Source organism: Moschus berezovskii, chromosome X (genome assembly GCF_049115385.1).
Source record: "Moschus berezovskii isolate FMDL1 chromosome X, NW_MosBer_1.0, whole genome shotgun sequence".
Lineage (NCBI taxonomy): Eukaryota > Metazoa > Chordata > Mammalia > Artiodactyla > Moschidae > Moschus > Moschus berezovskii.
In genome coordinates this window covers 36,426,192-36,448,067 of record NC_142488.1, presented here as the reverse complement: position 1 = coordinate 36,448,067, position 21,876 = coordinate 36,426,192, and the positions used below count along the sequence as shown (strand labels likewise).

The 21,876-nt window shown below is 41.0% G+C and overlaps 1 protein-coding gene and 1 pseudogene across 2 annotated transcripts in view; one reads left to right on the top strand and one right to left on the bottom strand.

Annotated features, from left to right (window-relative positions):
- Positions 1–21,876, top strand: part of SRPX (sushi repeat containing protein X-linked) — a 174,094-nt gene that overhangs the window by 94,868 nt on the left and 57,350 nt on the right. The gene's annotated exons all lie outside the window — the stretch shown is intronic.
- On the bottom strand, positions 11,182–12,811 carry LOC148773264 (peptidyl-prolyl cis-trans isomerase D pseudogene; annotated as a pseudogene).

The window sequence follows — 21,876 nt, the reverse complement described above, 5'->3', positions numbered from 1 at the left end:
GCCAAGGACCAGCTCAGAGGACTGGAACGTTTTCTTTTTTAAAAAAAAAAAGAGGTATGATGGACATCTAACATACTAGTTTCAGGTGGATAACATAATGACTCAATATTTGTATATACTGCAAAATGATCATAACAGTAGTCCATTTAACATCCATCACCATACAGTTACTAAAAATGATTTTCTTGTGATAAGACATTTCAGGATCCACTCCCCTAGATACTCTCAAATATACAGTATAGTTTCATTAACTAGAGTCACCAAGCTGTATATTATATCCCCATAATTTTTTCATTTTATTACTAGAAATTTGTACCTTTTGACCACCTTCACGCATTTTGCCCAACCCCCAGCCCCCACTTTTGGAAAACAATCTGTTCTCTATATTCATGAGCTCAGTTTGTTTTAGTTCTTTGGGTTTTTAAGATTCCACATGTAAGAGAGATCATATGATATTTATCTTTTTCTCTTTGACTTACTTAACATAATGCCCTCAAGGAACATCCACATTGCAAATGGCAAGAGTTCATTCCTTTTTGTGGCAGCAGAGATACACTTCCTCGGTCTGGGTAGTGAACTTCTCACATAAAAAGGGCAGCCTCATTCCAGCTGCCAAGTTGTGCTTACTCAGTGAGAATGCCATCTGCTAAGGACCTACAGATCTTTTTTATTTGTGACTGTCCAACTAAATCAAATCAAAGAGGAGCAGCCTTTCCAAATGATCAATCAAAAATAAAATGCACCTTCTTAGCCTGGTATTTCCCCTGGTCTCATTTGTTTTGCATTTCAGTGAACATTTATTGGGGCTTCCCTGGTGGCTCAGTGGTAAAGAATCTCCCTGCCAATGCAGAAGACGTGGTTCGATCCCTGGGTTGGGAAGATCCCCTGAAGAAGGAAATGGCAATCCACTCCAGTATTCTTGCCTGGAGAATCCTATGGACAGAGGAGTCTGGCAAGCTATAGTCCATGTGGGAGTCAAAAGAGTCAGACAACTTAGTGTCTTAGCCTTAGTGACTAAACAACAAGAACAAATATTGCATTTTATATATTACATTTTCTTCATCCATTTATCCATCAGGGAACATTGAGGTTGTTTCCATAGCTTGACTATTGTAAATAATGCTGCAGAGAACATGGGGGTGCTTATATCTGTTCAAGTTAGTGTTTTTCTTTTGATAAATATGCAGAAGTAGAATTGCTGGATCATATGGTAGTTCCGTTTTTAATTTTTTTGAGGAACAGCCTTACTGTTTGCCCTAGTGGCTGCACCCATTTACATCCCAACCAACAGTACATCAGTTCAGTTTAGTTGCTCGGTCGTGTCCAACTCTTTGACAGCCTGTGGACTGCAGCACGCCAGGCCTCCCTGTCCATCGCCAACTCCCAGAGTTTACTCAAACTCATGTCCATTGAGTCAGTGATACCATCCAAACATCTCATCCTCTGTCATCCCCTTCTCCTCCCGCCTTCAGTCTTTCCCAGCATCAGGGTCTTTTCCAATGAGTCAGTTCTTCGCATCAGGTGGCCAAAGTATTGGAGTTTCAGCTTCAGCATCAGTCCTTCCAATGAATATTCAGGACTGATTGCCTTTGTGATGGACTGGTTGGATCTCATTGCTGTCCAAGGGACTCTCAAGAGTCTTCTCCAACACCACAGTTCAAAAGCATCAATTCTTCAGTGCTCAGTTTTCTTTATAGTCCAACTCTCACATCCACACATGACTACTGGAAAAACCAAAGCTTTGACTACATGGACCTTTGTTGGCAAAGTAATGTCTCTGCTTTTTAATATGCTGTCTAGGTTGGTCATAACTTTTCTTCCAAGGAGCAAGCAGCTTTTAATTTCATGGCTACAGTTACTATCTTCAGTGATTTTGGAGCCCCCCAAAATAAAGTCTGTCACTGTTTCCGTTGTTTCCCCATCTACTTGCCATGAACTGATGGGACCAGGTGCCATGATCTTAGTTTTCTGAATGCTCAGTTTTAAGCCATTTTCCACTCTCCTCTTTCACTTTCATTAAGAGGCTCTTTAGTTCTTCTTCGCTTTCTGCCATAAGGGTGATGTCATCTGCATATCTGAGGTTATTGATATTTCTCCCCACAGTCTTGATTCCAGCTTGTACTTCATCCAGCCCAGCATTTCTCATGATGTACTCTGCATATGTTAAATAAGCAAGGTGACACTATATAGCCTTGATGTACACCTTTCCCGATTTGGAACCTGTCATTCCATGTCCAGTTCTGTTTCTTCCTGACCTGCATACAGATTTCTCAGGAGGCAGGTCAGGTGGTCTGGTATTCCTATCTCTTGAAGAATTTTCCACAGTTTGTTGTGATCCACACAGTCAAAGGCTTTGGCATAGTCAATAAAACAGAAGTAGATGTTTTTCTTGGAACTCTCTTGCTTTTTTGATGATCAAACAGATGTTGGCAATTTGTTCACTGGTTCCTCTGCCTTTTCTAAATCCAGATTGAACATCTGGAAGTTCACGTACTGTTGAAGCCTGGCTTGGAGAATTTTGAGCACTACTTTGCTAGTGTGTGAGATGAGTACAATTGTTCAGTAGTTTGAGAATTTTCTTGGGCATTGCCTTTCTTTGGAATTGGAATGAAAACTGACCTTTTCCAGTCCTGTGGCCACTGCTGAGTTTTCCAAATTTGCTGGTATATTGAGTACAGCACTTTCACAGCATCATCTTTTAGGATTTGAAATAGTTCAGCTGGAATTCCATCACCTCCACTAGCTTTGTTTTCTAGTGATGGTTCCTAAGGCCCACTTGGCTTCACATTCCAGGATGTCTGGCTCTAGGTGAGTGATCAAACCATCATGATTATCAGTACATAAGCTTTCCCTTTTCTGTATGTCCTCAACAGCATTTGTTACGTGTCTTTTTCTTTCCCCCTTTTGTAGTGCTGGTTTATTAAGACTGAATCCCTGTCAGTTATTTGTAGACTGTCAGTAGTCATGTATGGTTGTGAGAGTTGGACTATAAAGAAAACTGAGCACCGAAGAATTAATGCTTTTGAACTGTGGTGTTGGAGAAGACTCTTGAGAGTCCCTTGGACAGCAAGGAGATCCAACCAGTCCATCATAAAGGCAATCAGTCCTGAAGGACTGATGCTGAAGCTGAAACTCCAATACTTTGGCTACCTGATGTGAAGAACTGACTTAATGGAAAAGACCCTGATGCTGGGAAAGACTGAAGGCGGGAGGAGAAGGGGACGACAGAGGATGAGATGGTTGGATGGCATCACTGACTCAGCGGACATGAGTTTGAGTAAGCTCCGGGAGTTGGTGATGGACAGGGAGGCCTGGTGTGCTGCAGTTCATGGTGTCACCAAGAGTCAGACATGACTCTCGGACTGAACTGAAACAGTGGGGAACTGAAGCATCAAAGCAAACACATTAAGGATCATACATAATAGACAAAACCCTTAAATTTTCTTATTCCCTATATTATTATTCCCCTTATTATTTATTTGCTTAAGTAATTCAATGCATACTGATAACTTAAGGTGAAAGGTGTCAGATTCGTGATCTCCAAAGATGATTTAGCTTTGGGACCAGGGACCAGGCTTGATCAATCAAGAGCTTTTGTGTAGCAGAGTTTTATTAAAGTATGAAAAGAAACAGAAAGCTTCTGACATAGACATCAGAGGGGAACAGAGAGTGCCCTCCTTGCTAGTCTTAGCAAGGGTTATATAATTTTTTGATTGGTTATTGCAGTAAATCAAAAGAATGTCTCAAGGTTATAAATGTCTTATCAGACCCACTCCCAGGATATACATTTTAAGATAACAGGATTAGAACTAACAATAGAAAGATCTTACCAGTTCAGTTCAGTTCAGTCGCTCATTCCTGTCCCACTCTTTGCGACCCCATGAATCACAGCACGCCAGGCCTCCCTGTCCATCACCAACTCCTGGAGTTCACTCAAACTCATGTCCACAGAGTCGGTGATGCCTTCCAGCAATCTCATTCTCCGTCGTCCCCGTCTCCTCCCACCCCCAATCCCTCCAAGCATCAGACTCTTTTCCACTGAGTCAACTCGTCACATGACGTGGCCAAAGTATTGGAGTTACAGCTTCAGTATCAGTCCTTCCAATGAACACCCAGGATTGATCTCCTTTAGAATGGACTGGTTGGCTCTCCTCGCAGTCCAAGGAACTCTCAAGAGTCTTCTCCAGCACCACAGTTCAAAAGCATCAATTCTTCGGCGATCAGCTTTCTTCACAGTCCAGCTCTCACATCCATACATGACCACGGAAAAAACCATAGCCTTGACTAGATGGATCTTGGTTGGCAAAATAATGTCTCTGCTTTTTAATATGCTATCTAGGTTGGTCATAACTTTCCTTCCAAGGAGTAAGCATCTTTTAATTTCATGGCTGCAATCAGCATCTGCAGTGATTTTGGAGCCCAAAAATAAAGTCTGACACTGTTTCCAATGTTTCCCCATCTATTTCCCATGAAGTGATGGGACCAGATGCCATGATCTTCGTTTTCTGAATGTTGAGCTTCAAGCCAAATTTTTCACTCTCCTCTTTCACTTTCATCAAGAGTCTTTTGAGTTCCTCTTCACTTTCTGCCATAAGGGTGGTGTCATCTGCATATCTGAGATTATTGATATTTCTCCCAGCAATCTTGATTCCAGCTTGTGCTTCTTCCAGCCCAGCGTTCCTCATGATATACTCTGCATATAAGTTAAATAAACAGGGTGACAATATACAGCCTTGACGTACTCCTTTTCCTATTTGGAACCAGTCTGTTGTTCCATGTCCAGTTCTAACTGTTGCTTCCTGACCTGCATACAGGTTTCTCAAGAGGCAGGTCAGGTGGTCTGGTATTCCCATCTCTTTCAGAATGTTCCACAGTTTATTGTGATCCACACAGTCAAAGGCTTTGGCATAGTCAATGAAGCAGAAATAGATGTTTTTCTGGAACTCTCTTGCTTTCTCCATGATCCAGCGGATGTTGGCAATTTGATCTCTGGTGCCACTGCCCTTTCTAAAACCTGCTTGAACATCTGGAAGTTCACGGTTCACATATTGCTGAAGCCTGGCTTGGAGAATTTTGAGCATGACTTTACTAGCCTGTGAGATGAGTGCGATTGTGCAGTAGTGGTAGTTTGAACATTCTTTGGCATTCCCTTTCTTTGGGATTGAAATGAAGACTGACCTTTTCCAGGCTTTCTTATCTCTCCTAGCTATTCTTTGGAACTCTGCCTTCAGATGCTTCTTTCCTTTTCTCCTTTGCTTTTCGCTTCTCTTCTTTTCACAGCTATTTGTAAGGCCTCCTCATACATTTTAAGATAACAGGATTAGAACTAACAATAGAAAGATCTTACCAGAGCTACTCCCATAATAAACATTTTTAAATGATAGGATTAGTCAGAAGGTTCTCAAAAGGGAGAAACATATCCTCAAGCAGGATACACTGTTGTTATATAATCATTGATACAGAGTTTAAGGGGAAACATCCTTGAGCAAGATGAGTTGTTTTGTCCTGTAATCATCTGCTCTGGGCTTAAAGGAAAAAACCCTTTGTCCTTTTCTCCTCCTTGAGAATTCCAGACCCCTTTCTCCTCCTCAGGACTTCTTATCAGCTGGCCTAGGAACTGACTGAAGCCTGGCTTGGAGAATTTTGAGCATGACTTTATTAGCCTGTGAGATGAGTGCAATTGTGCGGTAGTTTGAACATTCTTTGGCATTGCCTTTCTTTGGGATTGGAATGAAGACTGACCTTTTCCAGTCCTGTGGCCACTGCTGAGTTTTCCAAATGTGCTGGCATATTGAGTGCAGCACTTTCACAGCATCATCTTTCAGGATTTGAAATAGCTCAACTGGAAGTCCATCACCTCCACTAGCTTTGTTCATAGTGATGCTCTCTAAGGCCCACTTGACTTCACATTCCAAGATGTCTGGCTCCAGATGACTGATCATGTCATCGTGATTATCTTCATCGTGAAGATCTTTTTTGTACAGTTCTTCTGTGTATTCTTGCCACCTCTTCTTAATATCTTCTGCTTCTGTTAGGTCCATACCATTTCTGTCCTTTATCGAGCCCATCTTTGCATGAAATGTTCCCTTGGAATCTCTAATTTTTTTGAAGAGATCTCTTGTTTTTCCTATTCTGTTGTTTTCCTCCATTTCTTTGCATTGATCGCTGAGGAAGGCTTTCTTATCTCTCCTTGCTATTCTTTGGAACTCTGCATTCAGATGCTTATATCTTTCCTTTTCTCCTTTGCTTTTCGCTTCTCTTCTTTTCACAGCTATTTGTAAGGCCTCCTCAGACAGCCATTTTGCTTTTTTGCATTTCTTTTCCATGGGGATGGTCTTGGTCCCTGTCTGCTGTACAATGTCACGAACCTCCATCCATAGTTCATCAGGCACTCTATCTATCAGATCTAGACCCTTAAATCTATTTCTTACTTCCACTGTATAATCATAAGGGATTTGATTTAGGTCATATCTGAATGGCCTAGTGGTTTTCCCTACTTTCTTCAATTTAAGTCTGAATTTGGCAATAAGGAGTTCATAATCTGAGCCACAGTCAGCTCCTGGTCTTGTTTTTGCTAACTGTATAGAGCTTCTCCATCTTTGGCTGCAAAGAATATAATCAATCTGATTTCGGTGTTGACCATCTGGTGATGTCCATGTGTAGAGTCTTCTCTTGTGTTGTTGGAAGAGGGTGTTTGCTATGACCAGTGCGTTCTCTTGGCAAAACTCGATTAGCCTTTGCCCTGCTTCATTCCGTGCTCCAAGGCCAAATTTGCCTGTTACTCCAGGTGTTTCTTTTTTTTTTTTTTTTTTTACAGAAAAATGTTTTATTTTTTAAATGCCAATAAATACAACATGTGTACAGTATGATAACAAAAGCTCCCCTCAAATATCCCAATCCCTTCCCCAAATATACACACCATGCCTCCCTCCTTGCTGATAACAGCAGTTAGCAAATGTGGAGCGTATTTTACAGACTTTTATCTATGCATCTACAAACATACACACACATACACAACTGTAATGGAGGATAGTGTTTTTGAATAAGATTATACAATGGCAAGCCACTCCAGTACTCTTTTTTTTTTTTTTTTTTTGAACAGAGGAAAATTTATGCGTCGAACCTGGACTGGTCACTTATGATAATATACATGCTACAATTCCATTCTCCCCAATCATTCCACCTTCACCCTCTCCCACAGAGTCCCAAAGACTGTTCTAAATGCCTATGTCTCTTTTGCAGTCTCTTATACAGTGTTCAGGTTACCATTTTTCTAAATTCCATATATATGCGTTAATATACAGTATTGATGTTCTTCTTTCTGGCTTACTTCACTCTGTATAATTGGCTCCAATTTCATCCACCTCATTAAAACTGATTCAAATGCATTCTTTTTGATGGCTGAGAAATACTCCATTGTGTATATGTACCAAAGCTTTCTTATCCATTCATCTGCAGATGGACATCTAGGTTGCTTCCATGTCCTGGCTATTATAAACAGTGCTGCAATGAACATTGGAGTACATGTGTCTCTTTCAATTCTGGTTTCCTCGGTGTGTATGCCCAGGAGTGCGATCGCTGGATCATATGGCAGTTCTATTTCCAGTTTTCTGAGGAATCTCCACACTGTTCTCCATAGTGGCTGTACTAGTTTGCATTCCCACCAACAGTGTAAGAGGGTTCCCTTCTCTCCACACCCTCTCCAGAGCCAGACATCTTGGAATGTGAAGTCAAGTGGGCCTTAGAAAGCATCACTACGAACAAAGCTAGTGGAGGTGATGGAATTCCAGTGGAGCTATTTCAAGTCTTGAAAGATGATGCTGTGAAAGTGCTGCACTCAATATGCCAGCAGATTTGGAAAACTCAGCAGTGGCCACAGGACTGGAAGAGGTCAGTCTTCATTCCAATCCCAAAGAAAGGCAATGCCAAAGAATGCTCAAACTACCGCACAATTGCACTCATCTCACACGCTAGTAAAGTCATGCTCAAAATTCTCCAAGCCAGGCTTCAGCAGTATATAAACCGTGAACTCCCAGATGTTCAAGCAGGTTTTAGAAAAGGCAGAGGCACCAGAGATCAAATTGCCAACATCCGCTGGATCATGGAGAAAGCAAGAGAGTTTCAGAAAAACATCTATTTCTGCTTCATTGACTATGCCAAAGCCTTTGACTGTGTCAATCACAATAAACTGTGGAACATTCTGAAAGAGATGGGAATACCAGACCACCTGACCTGCCTCTTGAGAAACCTGTATGCAGGTCAGGAAGCAACTGTTAGAACTGGACATGGAACAACAGACTGGTTCCAAATAGGAAAAGGTGTACGTCAAGGTTGTATATTGTCACCTTGCTTATTTAACTTATATGCAGAGTACATCATGAGGAACGCTGGGCTGGAAGAAGCACAAGCTGGAATCAAGATTGCCGGGAGAAATATCAATAACCTTAGATATGCAGATGACACTACCCTTATGGCAGAAAGTGAAGAGGAACTCAAAAGACGCTTGATGAAAGTGAAAGAGGAGAGTGAAAAGGTTGGCTTGAAGCTCAACATTCAGAAAACAAAGATCATGGCATCTGGTCCCATCACTTCATGGGAAATAGATGGAAAAACAGTGGAAACAGTGTCAGACTTCGTTTTTTTGGGCTCCAAAATCACTGCAGATGCTGATTGCAGCCATGAAATTAAAAGACGCTTGCTCCTTGGAAGGAAAGTTATGACCAACCTTGATAGTATATTAAAAAGCAGAGACATTACTTTGCCAACCAAGGTCCGTCTAGTCAAGGCAATGGTTTTTCCCGTGGTCACGTATGGATGTGAGAGTTGGACTGTGAAGAAGGCTGATCGCCGAAGAATCGATGCTTTTGAACTGTGGTGTTGGAGAAGACTCTTGAGAGTCCCTTATACTGCAAGGAGATCCAACCAGTCCATTCTAGAGGAGATCAATCCTGGATGTTCATTGGAGGGACTGATGCTAAAGCTGAAACTGCAATACTTTGGCCACCTCATGCGACGAGTTGACTCACTGGAAAAGACTCTGATGCTGGGAAAGGTTGGGGGCGGGAGGAGAAGGGGACGACGGAGAATGAGATGGCTGGATGGCATCACCGACTCGATGGACATGAGTTTGAGTGAACTCCGGGAGTTGGTGATGGACAGGGAGGCCTGGCGTGCTGTGATTCATGGGGTCGCGGAGAGTCGGACACGACTGAGCGACTGAACTGAACTGAACTGAGACTTTTGGATAGCAGCCATTCTGACTGGTGTGAAATGGTATCTCATTGTGGTTTTGATTTGCATTTCTCTGATGATCCAGGTGTTTTTTGACTTCCTACTTTTGCATCCCAGTCCCCTATAGTGAAAGGGACATCTTTTCTTGGTGTTAGTTCTAAAAGGACTTGTAGGTCTTCATAGAACCGTTCAACTTTGGCTTCTTCAGCATTACTGGTTGGGGCATAGACTTGGATTACTGTAATATTGAATGGTTTGCCTTGGAAACGAACAGAAATCATTCTGTCATTTTTAAGATTGCATCCAAGTACTGCATTTTGGAAGGACTGATGCTCAAGCTGAAACTCCAATACTTTGGCCACCTCATGCGACGAGTTGACTCAGTAGAAAAGAGTCTGATGCTAGGAGGGATTGGGGGTGGGAGGAGACAGGGACGCCAGAGAATGAGATGGCTAGATGGCATCACCGACTCGATGGACATAAGTTTGAGTGAACTCCAGGAGTTAGTGATGGACAGGGAGGCCTGGCGTGCTATGATTCATGGGGTCGCAAAGAGTCGGACAGGACTGAGCGACTTAAATTAACTGAACTGCATTTTGGAAGCCAGGCTTCAACAATATGTGAACCGTGAACTTCCAGATGTTTAGGCAGGTTTTAGAAAAGGCAGAGGAACGAGAGATCAAATTGCTAACATCTGCTGGATCATGGAGAAAGCAAGAGAGTTCCAGAAAAACATCTATTTCTGCTTCATTGACCATGCCAAAGCCTTTGACTGTGTGGATCACAATAAACTGTGGAACATTCTGAAAGAGATGGGAATACCAGACCACCTGACCTGCCTGTTGAGAAACCTGTATGCAGGTCAGGAAGCAACAGTTAGAACTGGACATGGAACAACAGAGTGGTTCCAATTAGGAAAAGGTATGCGTCAAGGTTGTATACTGTCACCCTGTTTATTTAACTTATATGCAGAGTACATCATGAGGAACGCTGGGCTGCAAGAAGCACAAGCTGAAATCATGATTGCTGGGAGAAATATCAATAACCTCAGATATGCAGATGACACCACCCTTATGGCAGAAAGTGAAGAGGAACTCAAAAGACTCTTGATGAAAGTGAAAGAGGAGAGTGAAAAGGTTGGCTTGAAGCTCAACATTCAGAAGACAAAGATCATGGCATCTGGTCTCATCACTTCATGGGAAATAGATGGGGAAACAGTGGAAGCAGTGTCAGACTTTATTTTGGGGGGCTCCAAAATCACTGCGGATGCTGATTGCAGCCATGAAATTAAAAGACGCTTCCTCCTTGGATGGAAAGTTATGACCAACCTAGATAGCATATTAAAAAGCAGAGACATTACTTTGCCTACCAGGGTCCGTCTAGTCAAGGCTATGGTTTTTCCCGTGGTCATGTATGGATGTGAGAGTTGGACTGTGAAGAAAGCTGATCGCCGAAGAATTGATGCTTTTGAACTGTGGTGTTGGAGAAGACTCTTGAGAGTCCCTTGGACTGCAAGGAGATCCAACCAGTCCATTCTAGAGGAGATCAATCCTGGGTGTTCATTGGAAGGACTGATGCTAAAGCTGAAACTGCAATACTTTGGCCACATCATGCGACGAGTTGACTCACTGGAAAAGAATCTCATGCTAGGAGGGATTGGGGGTGGGAGGAGACGGGGACGACAGAGATGGCCACCTCATGCGACGAGTTGACTCACTGGAAAAGAATCTCATGCTAGGAGGGATTGGGGGTGGGAGGCGATGGGGACGACAGAGAATGAGATGGCTGGATGGCATCACCGACTCGATGGACATGAGTTTGAATAAACTCCAGGAGTTGGTGATGGACAGGGAGGCCTGGCGTGCTGTGATTCATGGGGTCACAGAGAGTTGGACACGACTGAGCGACTGAACTGAACTGAACTGACTGAGGAACTGACTCTCTCAATACTTAACCAAAACTGAATTCCTTATGAAACATTTCTGCATAGGCTGCAGGGCAGCGTATCTTTCTGTGCCTTTATCTTTTGTTTGACTTCCAGCAATTCTGCCTGAATGACTCTATCTTCTGGTGCCATCTCCTAGGCTTTTTTATAGTCAGTCAATGCTTTATCATATTCTTTGAATCCTGGCCACCTTTGGGCTCAATGGTACAGTGCCTTGGTGTTTGCCAAATCTGTTTCAAGGACCTCCAAGCAACTGTCAACCACTCCCTGCCAATCAGACATTTTCAGTGGACATCTTCAGTTTGCAAGCTCCAATATTCAGCACACATTTTAAAGCAACAGGCTGTAGCTTTGATCCATGTGCTTTCTCAGTTGCAACCTTCGTGCCTTCCACATACCTTAAAACTTCAGTGTATATTTTTTAATGGCCATATCTCAGTTCTGGGATTTGAATAAAGAATTTCCAATGTTTTTTAAGTCTTCTGTTACTGATAAAATTTCATCTACATCTTTTAAATCTACATCTACATCCTCAGAAATCTCGATGACTGTCACCAGAGCTATCTTGGGGGAATATTCCCTAATCATCCCCTTCCTTCAATTCTCTGCATTCTGCAATAATGCACAATTTGGCAGTTTTTTCACCTTTCATCCCCACATTTTCCCAAATCCTTGCCACACCCATTCTTTCATCACCTGCCCAAACACCACGTGTTTCCATGAGTGAGGAGTCGGAACTGTCATGATAAAGAACTGAGAATCGCTTGTCTTGCAGCCTGCATTCGCCAGGCTCAGTAATTCCCCCTCATTATGCTGATAATGGAAGCTTTCATCTTCAAATTTTTCATCATAAATATTTTCTCCACCTGTCCCATTCTAATTGGAGAAGTCTTCACCCTGAATCATAAATTTCTTGATTTGATGAAAAGGGCATCCTTTCAAATAGAAAGGGCATTCTTTCAATTTCACCACTTCCCTGGTGGCTCAGATGGTATAGCATCTGCCTACAATCTGGGAGACCCAGGTTCGATCCCCGGGTCGGGAAGATCCCCTGGGGAAGAAAATGGCAACCCACTCCAGTACTCTTGCCTGAAAAATCCCATGGATGAAGGAGCCTGGTGGGCTACAGTCCATGGGGTCACAAAGAGTCAGACACGACTGAGCGACATTTTTTTTTTTTTCAAATAGAGAGGTTTCCCAGTAGTGAGTCCAGTGCCTGTTTCTCCTGTACCTGACTGCTAAGTCACTTCAGTCATGTCCAACTCTGCGACCCCATGGACTGTAGCCCATCAGGCTCCTCTGTCCATGGGATTTTCCAGGCAAGAGTACTGGAGTAGGTTGCCATTTCCTTCTCCAGGGGAATCTTCATGACCCAGGGATTGAACTCACATCTCTTATGTCTCCTGCACTGGCAGGAGTTCTTTACCACTACCACCACCTGGGTTACTGTTCTGTACACAATTTTCCTGTACACAATGCTGGAAAAATTCCTGCAGTTTTGGGCATAATATCTGCAAGCAATTTCAAGGCAATTAGACCATCTTGTTCCCCTCCAATATCCAGATTGAAGAAGACAAGAGGGTTCGGAGAAGGCAATGGCAACCCACTCCAGTACTCTTGCCTGGAAAACCCCATGGATTGAGGAGCCTGGTAGGCTGCAGTCCATGGGGTCGCTAAGAGTCAGGCACGACTGAGCAACTTCACTTTCACTTTTCACTTTCCTGCACTGGAGAAGGAAATGGCAACCCACTCCGGTGTTCTTGCCTGGAGAATCCCAGGGACAGAGGAGCCTGGTGGGCTGCCATTTATGGGGTCACACAGAGTCAGACACGACTGAAGCGACTTAGCAGTAGCAGCAGAGGGTTAGTGGGGTTGGAGTGCTTAACTGGGGTGAGGAGGAGACAAGTGCAACATTGTGGCCCAAAGACACCATTTGCAAGTGACTCAGAGCACTGCATGGCCACAGCACACTGCATCCATGTAGACCAGCTGTGCTGTTATATGTTTCTTTAATGATGGTCCTTCTAATAGGCATTTGGTATTGTCTTATGATTTTGATTTGCTTTTTAATGACTAGTGATATTTAGCATCGTTTCATGTATCTGTTGGCCTTTCATATATTTTCCTTGGAGAAATGTCTATTCAGGCCTTTTGACCATTTTAAAATTGAATTATTTATTTGCTGTTGAGTTAAATGAGTTCTTTAGAGATTCTGGGTATTAATCCCTTATCAGATAAACGACTTGCAAGTTTTATTCCCATTTTGTAGGTTGTCTTTATATTTGTTGATAGTTTCTCTTACTGTGCAGAAGCTTCTTAGTTTTATATAATCCCACTTGTTTTTTTTTTGTTTGTTTTTGTTTTTTTCATTTTGTTGCTAGTGCTTAAGGTGTCATATCCAAAAATCATTGCCAAGAGCTATATCAAGGAGCTCTTTTCCTGTTTTTTCATCTAGGAATTTCATAGTTTCATATCTTCTATTTAAGTCTGTAATTCATTTCAAGTTCATTTTTGTAAGTAGTATGACCTAAGGTGTTAGTTTCATTTTTTATATGTGAATATCCAGTTTCTTCAGCACTATTTGTTAAAAAGACTGACTTTTCTCTATTGAGTATTCTTGACTCTTTTGTCAAATACAAGTTGACTATATATCCTTGAATTTATTTCTGGGCTCCCAATTCTGTCCCAGTTTATTTTTTTTGGGGGGGATGTGTTTTTATGCCAGTACTATACTGTTTGAATTACCATAGCTTTATAGTAAGCTTGAAATCAGAACATGTGATGCCTCCTGCATTGTTCTATTCTCTGAGAATTGCTTGGCTATTTAGGGGTCTTTCATAGTTCTATACAAACTTCAGGATTGTTCTCCCCTCCCCCACTTGTGTAAAAGTGCTATTATGCTATTAGATTCTTTCAGCCTTCTATCACTGAGTATGATGTTAGCTGTAGGCTAGTCATATATGACCTTTATTATGTTTAGGTACTTTGTTTCTATACCAAAAACTTTTTTAAAAAATCATGAACATAAGTTGAATTTTGTCAAATGCTTTTTCTCCATCTATTGGGGTGATTTTTTCGTTCTATTAATCTGATGTATCACATTGATTTTGTGTCTATTGAGCCATCCTGCATTCTAGGTGAAATTCTACTTGGTCATGCTGAGTTATCCTTGTAATGTGCTGCTGAATTTACTTTGCTAGTATTTTGAGAAATTTTGCATCCATATTAATCAGGGATATTGATCTGTATTTTTCTGATAGTGTCTTTTTCTGTCTTTGCTATAAGGATAATGCTGACCTCATAAAATGAGTTTGGAAATGTTTCTTCCTTTTCTACTTTTTTTGGAAGGGTTTCAAGGTTACCGTCAATTCTTTACAAACATTCTTTAAATGTTTGGTAACATTCATTAGTGAAGCTATCTGGTCCTGGGCTTTACGTCATTGGGAGATTTTTAAATTTTTTTTTATTATTTTATTGATTTAATCTCCTTACTAGTAATTGATCTATTCAGATTTTCCATTCCTTCATGATTCACTCTTGATTATTTTTATGTTTCTAAGAATTTTTCCACTTCTGGGTTGTCGAATTATTGGCATGGAGCTATTCATAATAGCCTCTTATGAACTTCGTATTTCTGTTGTATCAGTTGTAATGTCTCCTTTGACATTCACAATTTTGTTGATTTAGTTTTTTCCTTAGTTTAACTAAAGGGGTGTCAATTTTGTTTATCTTTCAAAGAACCAACTCTCAGTTTGGTTAATCTTTTCTACTGTTTTTCTGTTCTCAGTTTCATTTATTTCTGCTCTAATCTTTATTTCCTTCCCTCTGCTAATTATGGGTTCAGTTTCTTTCTCTAGCTCCTTAAGGCATAATTAGGTTGTTAATTTGAGCAATTTCTTGCTTTTTAATGTTGATTTTTATTGTTGTGCAGTTAAGTTTTCGTATGTTGTCTTCATTTTTGTGTCAAGATACTTTATTTCACCTTTAATTTCTTCCTGATTCATGTGTTATTCAGGAGAGTATTGTTTAATTTCCATGTATTCATGAATTTTCAGTTTCCTCTTGTTATTGATTTCTTATTTTGTACCACTATGGTCAGAGAAGATAATTGGTATAATGTCAGTCTTCTTAAATTTTCTAAGACTTGTTTATTTAGTGGCCTAACATATGGTCTGGAGAAGGAAATGGCAACTCACTCCAGTATTCTTGCCTGGAGAATCCTGTGGACGGAGGAGCCTGGTGGGCTGCTGTCCATGGGGTTTCACAGAGTCATACATGACTGAGGCGACTTAGCATGCGTGCCTTGGAGAAGAAAATGGCAACCCACTCCAGTGTTCTTGCCTGGAGAATTCCAGGGAGCCTGGTGGGCTGCTGTTCATGGGGTCACACAGAGTCGTACACGACTGGAGCGACTTAGCAGCAGCAGCAGCAACATATGGTCTGTTCTAGAAAATGTTTCATGTGCACTTGAGAAGAATGTGTATTCTGCTGATGTTGAATAGACTATTCTTTGTATGTTTGTTTTGTATATTTGGTCTATGCGTGCTAACTCTCTTCAGTCATGTCTGACTCTTTGCAAACCTATGGACTATAGCCTGCCAGGATCCTCTGTCCATGGGATTCTCCAGGTGAAAATACTGGAGTGGGTTGCCATGCCCTCTTCCAGGGGATCTTCCTGACCAGGCATCAAACCCATGTCTCTTATGTCTCCTGCATTGGCAGATGAGTTCTTATCACTAATGCCAGCTGGGAAGCCCCTTTTGGTCTATAGAGTTGTTCAAATTTGCTGTTTCTTTATTGATTCTGTCTAGATGATCTATCCATCGTTGAGAGTGGTATATTAAAGTCCTGTTTATTTCTCCTTTTAGGTCTGTCAGTTTTTGCTTTATGAATTTCAGTTTTCCAATGTTGGGCACATAAATATGATCATTGTAACTTTTTGATGTATTGATCCTATCATCATTATATAATGACCTTATTTATTTCCTTTTACCATTTTAAAAATTAAAGCCTATTTTGTCTGATATAACTACTCCTAACTTTTTTGGGTTGTTTGCTTAAAATATTTTTCCATCCCTTTACATTGCCTTTGTATGTCTTGAAGGCCAAAATGATTCTTGCAATGAGCATATCATTGGATCTTTTATAAAAATCCATTTAGCCATTTGGTTTCTCATTTGGAGAACTGGATCCATTTACATTTAAAGTTATTATTGATAAATAAGAAGATACTGCCATTTTGTTAATTGTTTTCTGGTTGTTTTATAGATCAGCTGTTTCTTCTTTTCTTTTATTGTGTTTTGATGTTGTGTGGTATTAGTATGCTTTGACTTTATCGTACTTTTTTGTAATTCAGGTTTTTCCCTTCTTGTTACCATATGAGCATGCGCTTTAAGTCACTTCAGTCATGTCCAATTCTTTGTAACCCTTTAGACCATAGCCCATCAGGCTCCTCTGTCCATGGGATTCTCCAGGCAAAAATACTGGAGTGGGTTCCATGCCCTCCTTTAGGGGATCTTCCCAACCCAGGGATCGAACCCACATCTCTACTATGTCTCCTGCATTGGCAGGTGGTTTCTTTACCACTAGCACCACCTGAGAAGCCGTTACCATGAGGCTTACATTTAAAAAAAAAAAACTTAAAATTATAACACACTATTTCAAACTAATACCAACTTAATTTCAATCAAGTCCTAAGCTTTACACTTTAAATTATACTCCCTTCCCATTTTAGGTTATTGATGTTACAATTTACATAGTTTTAATATTGTATACTTCATAACTTTAATGTTGTATACCTCAGATTATTGTAATTTTAGTTATTTTTATGTTAGGTATTTTTTAACTAAGTTACTGTATCTTTAAAAATTGTTTTATTTTGGATTATAGTTGATTAACAATGTTAGTTTCAGATGTACAGCAAAATAATGCAGTTATATATATATATATACATATACATGTATCTACTCTTTTTCAAATTCTTTTCCCACTTAGGTTATTACAGAAAATTGAGCACAGTTCCCTGTGCTATACAATAGGTCTTTGTTGATTATATATTTTAAATATAGCAGTGTGTACCTGTCAAACCCCACTCTCTCCCCTCCCCACCCTTTACCCTGATAACCATAACTTCATTCTCTGAGTCTGTTTCTGCTTTGTATATTGAGTTCATTTGTGTCATTTTTTAAGATTCTGCATATTAGTGATGTTATGTATTTGTCTTTCTCTTTCTGACTTACTATGATAAACTCCAGGTCCATCCATGTTTCCGCAAATGGCATTATTTCATTCTTTTTATGCCTGAATAATATTCCGTTGTATATATGTGCCACATCTTCTTTATCCATTCATCAGTGGACATTTAGGGTACTTCCATGTCTTGGATATTGTAGACAGTGCTGCAGTGAACATTGTGGTGTGTGTATCCTTTTAAACCATGTTTTTCTTTGGATGTATGCCCAAGAGTATCACTATTTTTAGTTTTTTAAGAAACCTCTACACTGTTCTCCATAATCCCTGTACCAATTTAAATTCCCACCAACAGTGTAGGAAGGTTCCATTTTCTCCACACTCTCTCTAGCATTTATTATTTGTAGACATTTTATTCCTAGATTTGTTTTAAGAGCCTCCATACAGTTCTCTATAGTGGCTGTATCAATTTACATTCCCACCAACAGTACAAGATGGTTCCCTTTTCTCTACATCTTCTCTAGCATTTATTGTTTGTAGATTTTTTTGATGATGGCCATTCTGATCAGTGTGAGGTGATAACCTCATTGTAGTTTTGATTTGCATTTTTATAGTAATGACCAATGTTGAGCATCTTTTCATGTGTTTATCGACCATCTGTATGTCTTCTTTGGAGAAATGTCTGTTTATGTCTTCTGCCCATTTTTTGATTGTGCTGTTTGTTTTTTCTATATTGAGTTGTATGAGCTGTTTGCTATTTTGAATATTAACCCCTTGTCACTTGGCCTTGTTTGCAAATATTTTCTCCCATTCTGTAGGTTGTCTTTTCATTTTGCTGATGTTTTCCTTTGCTGCACAAAAGCTTATAAATTGGATTAGGTTCCATTTGTTTATTTTTGCTTTTATTTCTTTTGCCTTGGGAGACTGATCTAAGAAAACATTGCTATGCTATGATCTATGTTGAAGAAGGTGCACTTGAGAAGAATGTGTTTTCTGCTGCTTTTGGATGAAATGCTACATGAATATCAATTCCATCTGGTCTAATGTGTCATCCATTGATGAAAGTGGGGTGTGAAAGTCTGCCACTATTATTGTGTTACTGTCAATTTCTCCTTTTATGTCTATTAGTATTTGCCTTATATATTCAGGTGCTCTCTCTCTGTGCATCCATTCTTTTTCTGAGATCTTGGATTATCTTTACCATCATTACTCTGAATTGTTTTTCAGGCAGATTGCCTATCTCTATTTCACTTATTTGTTCTTCTGGGGTTTTATCTTATTCCTTCATCTGGGGCATATATCTCTGCTGTCTCATTTTGTCTAATTTTCTGATTGCAGTTTCCACTCTGCAGGCTACAGGCTGTAGTTCTTGCTTCTGTCTGTCCGCTTATGAATGAGGCAGTCTAAGAGGCTTGTGCAGGCTTCCTGGCGGGTGGGATTAGTTCCTGCCCACTGGTAGGTGGAGCTGGGTCTTGTCCATCTCCTAGGCAGGGTTGTGTCAAGGGGTGTGTTTAGTAGGCAGCTGTGTGCTCAGGATGACTTAAAGCTGTCTCATGAGTGGGGCTGTTTTCCTGTCCTGTTGGTTGTTTAGCTTGAGGCATCTCAGCACTAGAGCCTACAGGCTGTTGGGTGGGTCCAGGTCTTGATGAGAAAATGGTGGCCTCCAGCAGGGCTCATGCCGATGTGTATTCCCCAGAACTACTGGTGTGACTGTCCCAACAGTGAGCCACAGCTGCCTCCCCTAACCTTTGCAGGTGACCCTCCAATACTAGCAGGTAGGTCTGGCCCAGTCTCTTATGAGGTTACTGATTTCTTTTCCCTGGTTCCTGGTGTGCCGAAGATCTTGCATGTGCCCTCCAAAGTGGAGTTTCTGTTTTCCCCAGTCCTATGGAATTCCTGTGATTAAACCCCACTGCCTTCAAAGCTAGAGGATTTGGAGGCTCCTCTTCCTGTTGCCAGACCCCCTAGCTGGGGAGCCTGATGTGGGGCTCAGAACTTCCACTCCTATGTACAACTTCTGTGGCATAATTATTTTCCAGTTTGTGGCCTGCCCACCTGATGGCCAGGAGTTGATTTAATCACTTTTGCGCCCCCCCCCCACCATCTTGTAGCTCCTTCTTTGTCTTTGGATATAAGGTATCTTTTTTGATAGGTTCTAGCTTTTTTTGTTGTTGGTTGTTCAGAAGTTAGTTATTTTGATGGTTTCATCAGAAGAGGTGAGCTCACATCCTTCTACTCTGCCATCTTGTCTCTGTCTACCATGGTTGTTTTTAAACTTTTAAATTAGAGCTGTAAGTGAATTACATACTACTATTACCATATTACAGAATCCAACTTTGACTAAGTTTCCCCCTTTCCAGTGAGTTTTACACTGCCTTCTTATGTTCTTATGATGTTAGTTATTGTCCTTTTATAGTTATTCCTCAGTACTTGCAGGGCATAGGTTGCAAGACTCACTGTGGACCCCAAAATCCCTGGATGCTTACATCCCATTGTCAGTGCTCTGTATCTATGGGTTCCATATACATTGATCTTCTGGTTCTACACGCAGTATGTGGTCCATGGTTGGTTGAATTTGTGGATCTGTAACTTGTGGATATGGAGGGCTGACTGTACTTCCACTCAAAGAAGTCTTATAAAGCAGGTCTAATGGTGATGAACTCTCTCAGCTTTTGTTTTTTCAGAAAAGTATTTGTCTCTCTTTCATTTCTGTAGGGGAGCTTTACCGGATATGGAATTTCTAGGGTTGACAGTTTTTCCTCCAAATATTTTGGATATGTCATACCATTCTCCTCTGGTCTGAAAAATTTCCATTATTAAACCACTGGTAGTCTTATGGAGGTTCCCTTGTATGTAACTTCTCTCTTTTCTCTTGTTGCTTTAAAAATTCATTTTTGTCTTTTGACAATTTAATTATAATATGTCCTGGTATAGCCTATTTGGGTTCAATCTATTTGGCATCCTTTTTGGATCTAGATGTCTAGTTCTTTCCCAAGGATTGGGAATTTTTCAGCCATTATTTACTGAAATACACTTTTTGTCCCTTTACTCCTTCTAGAATTCCCAGAATGCAAATATTTTTCATTGTGTCCTGTAAGTCCCTTAGGCTTTCTTCAATCTTTTTCATTATTTTTCCTTTTTGTTCCTCTGACTGGATAATTTCAAATAATATGTTTCCCAGGTTTCTTATTCTTCTGCATAGTTGAGTCTGCTTTTGAGGCTCTCTATTGAATTTGTCAGTTATTTTATTATTCAGCTGTATGATTTTTTTTCATGGTTTATATTTCTTTGTCGAACTCCTCTTCATTTTTCTAATTTCATTTAGTTGTCTGTTCTTATAGCTCACAAAACCTCTTTAAGAGAATTTTTCTGAATTCTTTGAAAGTTCATAGCTATCCAGTTTCTTAGGGTCAGTTATTGGCCCTTTATTAATTACATTTGGTGGTATCAGACATACTTGCTTTTTCATGATCCTTGATTCTTTTTATCGGTATCTGTTCATTTGAGTAAGTGATCTCCTTTTCTAGACAGTTCAGGTTTACTTTGGCAGAGACAATTCTTCACCAGTCAGCTCTGTTAGGTTTCTGGACCTATCTGCTGGTAACGTCCTTGGGAAGGTGGGGCTTGCTACTAGGGTCTGGTTGGCTGAAGCATCTGTTCAAGCTCTGAGCTTGGTGGTGGGGGTGTGCCGTTGACTGAGAACAGCTGGGTAGGTCTGCCATCTTAGTTCCCTGCCCAAATGCAGCTGTAGGATGTGCTTCATGAATTCTAGATTCTCCTCAGGCTTACTCAATGCTTTAGACTGGGTAATATGCCCAGCTGTAAGTATGGCTATGAATTAGCTTACCTCCTCTGGCAAAGCAGCAGGAAGGGACCCAGAGTTGGCAGGGCTCATGGTCTGGGAACCCAAGTCAAATAAGAGTGTGCACTGAATATTTTGCCTAGGTGAGGACACCAGTTTTGCTCTGCAGACAGAGAAAGCTGCAGTCTGTGCTCTGTTCCAATGCACCATAAGCAGGGCTGTTGGATGGATGATACAGCTTCAGTTCCTTGGTCAGGTGGTCTGAAGGTAGTATTCAGTTATAAGTGAGGTTGTGAATGGTTTTCCATTCCTGGGCACAGTGGGAAAAGCACCTTCAATGCCACGGATGTTCTTAGTTTGTGACCTTGACTCAAGCCGACTCATACGTCAAGTTCCCTGGCTGAACAGGGCCACTTTCTTTGCTCTGGCAGCCATCAGCTCTGCTCACCCGCCTCTCAGTTAAGAGTTGCTGGGTTGTACAGCTTCCAGGTATTCTCACCAACTCTTCCTGTCAGCTCTGGTCACACTCCACAGCAGGTAGGGCAGTGACTCGGGCCATGCCTGGGTGGTACTGGGAGGGCCCGTTTCAGGCAACTCTCAAATTTTCCCAAATAGGCTTTCTGGTCTGGAAGGGACAGGAGCCTCAGTCTGTAGTGGGTGAGGCTATGTATCACCTTCCCTGCCTGAGCATAGCAGGGGGACTGTCCAG